Here is a 5,036-nt window from a genome sequence, read left to right as displayed (position 1 = left end):
ACACAAATGTACTTATCAAAATTAAGTCAATACAAAGTTAATAATTTAAACAAATCACTGCAACCAATTATATAATGGCAGTATTTAAAACTCTCACTACTAAAATGAGCCTAAGAGCAGATGGATTCAGTACAGAATTCTTCTGGATCTTTAAAACACTAACACTAATACTTCTCAATATTTTCTACAAAATAGGAATGCTTAAATAGTATTTTTATAAAACCAGTATTACCCTGATACCAAAACCAAGTAAAGAGCCCCTATCAGCAAGGAAGAAAGAAAGAAAGAAAAGAAAAAAAGACAAGACAAAGAAAAAAGTCATGTACATGAACAAGTTGTATTCCTCCCTGAGAAACAGGACTGATTCAACATATATAAATCAACAAATGTGATTCATTGCATAGAAAGACTGATGGTGAGAAACCACATGATCACCTCATTAGATGCAGAAAATCCTTTGACAAAGTTCACAACCTCTTCTTGATAAAAGTCCTGGATATAATGAAGATCTAGAGGACATATCTCAATGTAATAAAAACAATATACAAAGAACCCACCATCAACATCATGCTCAACTGGAATAAAACTTCAAAAACTTCCATTAAAATCAGAAACAAGAAAAGGATTTCCATTGTTTCCCTCCTGTTCCATGCAGAGTTTGCAGTCATAACTACAGAAAGACAACAACTGAAGGAGACAAGGGATACAGGTTAAAAATAAATCAAAATATCCTTATTTGCAGGGGATGTGGTTTTATATTTTATATAAATAAATAAGTAAATAAATAAAATTTTATTTTTATTATAAATAAAAAACCCTGAAGACTTCATCAGGAAACTCCTTCAGCTGATAAACACACTCATCAACATATTAGAATACAAAGTTAGCACAAAACAATCAGTGGACTGCCTATGTAACAGCACCAAATATATGAAGGGAAAATGGAAACAATCCGGGGAGTTGGAAGTTGTGTTCTTCCATAGCTAATGATGTTGAACATTAGGGTATCTCAATGAAACTCCAAGCCTACCTCATATGGCTAGTTTCCCTAGTCAGCTTTATCTGGGGATTTCCCTTCTCAGCTGTCTGAGGCTGGAAGTAAAGGTGGCTGACATTTACATGGGTTCTTGGGAGTCAAGAACTGGTGGGTGCTGGGAACTGATGAACTCAGGCCCTCTGGTCAGTGGTCAACACCTCTGAGTCATCTCTCTAGATACATGGATTCTTGGCTTCTGAACTCCTGCCCTTGTGTTTGTCAAGAATGCACTTTAACCAGCCAGTGAATCTATTTTTACTAGTATGGGTCCTCAGATGTCTTTCCTGCTCAAGTTCATAAAGTTTTATAGTTTGGGGTTTTATGATTTGTTTGTAGTGTGTGTTGTGTATGGTAAGAGGTAAGAGGCAAGCTGATAGTTTTCAACGCATGCTTCATTTTTATAGCATCAGTGATTGGAAAGAACAGATTTTGCCATTCTTTGTTCCATTCGGGATTAACTTTCTGTGATAGCAAATTGCTGTGGCAAGCTTCTTGTGCATTTTTAAATTGTTTATCATAGGTGAGTTGTTTTCAATATAAGTTTGTGTCCATGGTCAGAAACAGGACAAGTTGTTTCTGAAACCACAAAAGGGGATATATGGTGCTAAAAGGGCCCCCAGTTAAATGATACACCACTTCAGAGCTAAGCTAGCACTTTGGAAAGTACTAGGCATGGTCAGGCTGGAGGAATATTAATGGGGATGGCTGTTGCTCAAAAAGTAAATGCTTTGTGTTGATGATATATTAATATGTGTGTTCCATTTGAGTTCTAATTGAAATATCTTTAGTTCACTGACTCATAAGAAAACTTATTTGAAAAGTACATTCTTCATTGTTCTCCTAATTGGAGTCAAGAAAGTAATTCTGCTTTTCCAGCAAACATTAAAATCAACAAGGGATTCTTTACAAAGAAATAGATATGTTTGGACAAATGGTGTATTCTTTTGCTCCTTGGGACTGTCTTTGTATACTTGGTCATGCTGGCATAGACCTCATAGGCACTGAAGGAAGAATGGAGGTGAATGGTGTGTTGCAAAATGGAGCAGTTGCTTTCTATCTGTACTTCTAGAACCATTAACATTTCACCTAGCATGGGCATAGAGAATGCCCAGGCAAGATTTTCATCAAGGATCACTAAGTGCTGAGCATTTCCTCAGAGCTTATATTGAAATAGCAATTCTTAAAGTTTGTATTCTAGGGGTGAATAGAACCTATTTCTTTGATCCTGGGTCCAGTTTTAGTTATCTAATGGCCCAATGACCACCAAAGGTAGCTCCTGGTTACCTATTCACACATTGTCCCTAAATAGCCATAAGAATAAAGAGTTCCCTACAATTAATTTCATAAACATCTTGGTCTAACCCACTAGAAAGATCCAAACTTACTTTAGACTTCCTACTGAGACCACTTCTTATGCTTTTAGGCAGCAGTTGTAATGTGTGAAGAAAGAAATCCTTTTTTTTTTTTTTTAACACCAAAGTACCCATAATCCACTGCAACCACACAACTCTCAATCTCTCTATAATACAATGCTCTTACTGGTAGATAGTACCTATTGGATGGGTATGTCTTCCACTGAGCTTTATGTTCACTTCTTGCCTTTAAAAAAAAAATTCTTAAATTTCTTAATAGATTACTTGCCCAAAGTCAGAGTCCATCATCTATATCAGTTCTTAATGTCTCTATCTCTACTCGATTTCATACTGATATGGAAACTCTTCCTCCATAAGCCTCTCTTGTCTAAGGAAAAGACTCTTCTGACCTTCCAGTCCTGAAATGTTACTCTCTTTCTGAGATTTTCAATGTTTTTCACAGACACAGCTACCCCCAGGGAGGCTTCAAGGAAGGATGGAAGAAATCCTCAAAAACATGTTTGGGCACACACTTGGTCCTTTCTGATTTACAGTCAGTGGAATGAGTGAGAACTACTATGAACTCATGGAATTTTCAGCCTTTAGAATCCACAGATGGCTTCAAGTTATCTTTGAAGCATTCTTATTTTACAATGTGTTTTTTTTTTCCTTAGAGAAGGAGAAAAACAGAGTGAGTCTTGTTAGAGAGTAAATGAGACAAGTTAACTCCTTTTTCTTGTGGATTTACTATATCCCAGTCATTCTGTAATTCATTATTACTTTAGCCTGAAAACACACACACACACACACACACACAATAATAATAAATGAGTTACATGTAACCTCATTTTATAAATGATAAACTAGGGTATTTGGTAAGCACTTAATTTTTCTAAAGTAGAGTCAAGATCCAGTTTTGATTGTTCCCAATAAAACTTTTCCTCAATACAGTTTGCTAATATTAGTGTTGAAGTAAAAATCATGAACACCAAAATACATAGAATTTTCCCTCCTCTATTCATTTTGTAGTTGAACAAACTGAGTTAAACAAAATGTTGTATTTCTCTCAAATTAACTAAGTATCAACATGAATGAGAACTCCAGTTCTTTGAATTTTATTTATTTCACACACACACACACACACGCCATTCATCATTGTGTCAGATAAGATCACTCAGTTTAAACTTAGAGGATCGACCATTTCAAAGGATATCTAAGAGTGCTAACAGTAGCATTACAAAGATACTTAATTTCATTGTAGTCAACAAATATTTATTTCAATATTAAACTATTATCCGCTCTGCCTCTTGGCCACCCACCTATCCCAAGTAAACCACATGAAAATAAATGATAACATTATTTTTCAAACTCAAAGAGTTTGTGCAGATTAATTATGACATCGAGAAAAATGTGTAGATGGGCAGCTGGTGAAAATACACGAAAAAATGTCTCTTTAATCAAAATGTCCTGTTAAGATTGCTAGTTGAAATAAAAAAAAGTCTAATTAGGCACATAGTCATGGAAGACGGGCATGTTTTAGTCACTCTCACTGCAAAGGCAATTATGTCCTATTCCCATGAGTCTGCCTAATAGGAGGAGGCTGCAGTGCGCATGGCTAATAAGGGAAGCTAATCACTGTAACTTCTTTTCAACATTTCCTTCAGCTAAACTTATTCAGCAGAGTTGCTGCACAGACTGAGACTTGCTGGCTCTAGTTCCCTTCCTTTCCTCCCCACACCCAGTATCCCTCAGCCAGCCTACTACACCCTTTGATGGAGAAGTTAGGAAGCCATGAAGTAGCCAAAAACCACAGGAGGAAGAAGAAGAAAGAAAAGTTAGCCCAAACCTTAAAATAATGCAAGTTATTTTTATCTGTGTAAAGCAGAAATGGACATATTCTTTTTAGATTAGTATTCTGATCATACATGCATGTACAACAAACATGTCTTAAATACAATTTATTAACACCCTACATATGTGTGTGTGTGTTTGTGTGTGTGTGTGTGTGAAAAAGAAATCCTGTTTTGTTTTAAAAGCATTAAAAAATATAGATACGGTTGACATTTTCTTTGATCTTTATTCTAAAATTTAGAGCATTTTTTTTCCCCAACAGGAACTCTGCTACTTGACCCCTGCTTATTACACCAAAATATCCAGTTTTGATGCAGTGTTTATTTTTGCATAGAAATTTAGTCTGAAAGACCATGTTCTTTTTGTGTGCAGTAGTAATTGGCTTCTTATGAAGTACAGCAGTACACAGATCCAACCACAGCGACCAACTCCTTGCCTTAGCTGGAAGTGTTGCCAACAGATGTTTTCAGTTGTACAGAGAGACACCCAAAGTTGCCTCCTCCTCCTCCTGGAGTCAAGAACATCCAAGGACTGACCCAGTTTCAGTGGATCCCATGCACTAGCTCTTCTGCATACCCTGCTGGGACTGTGTAAGGAATCACAACTCACAAGGACCTTCTGAGTTCCGGAGCACCCTGTGGGGTGACTGACTTACGGTTGACTCTGTATCACAGTTCCTGTCCCTGTGTCTAATCCTACCTCTTCAGATGCTGACCTTAAGAATATTCTCTCTAGCAGATATAGGGTTGGTAAAGATCTTTTCCCAATTTGTTGGTTGCCGTTTTGTCCTATTGACA

Source organism: Mastomys coucha, unplaced genomic scaffold (assembly GCF_008632895.1).
Source record: "Mastomys coucha isolate ucsf_1 unplaced genomic scaffold, UCSF_Mcou_1 pScaffold20, whole genome shotgun sequence".
NCBI lineage: Eukaryota > Metazoa > Chordata > Mammalia > Rodentia > Muridae > Mastomys > Mastomys coucha.
This window is presented reverse-complemented; position numbering follows the sequence as displayed.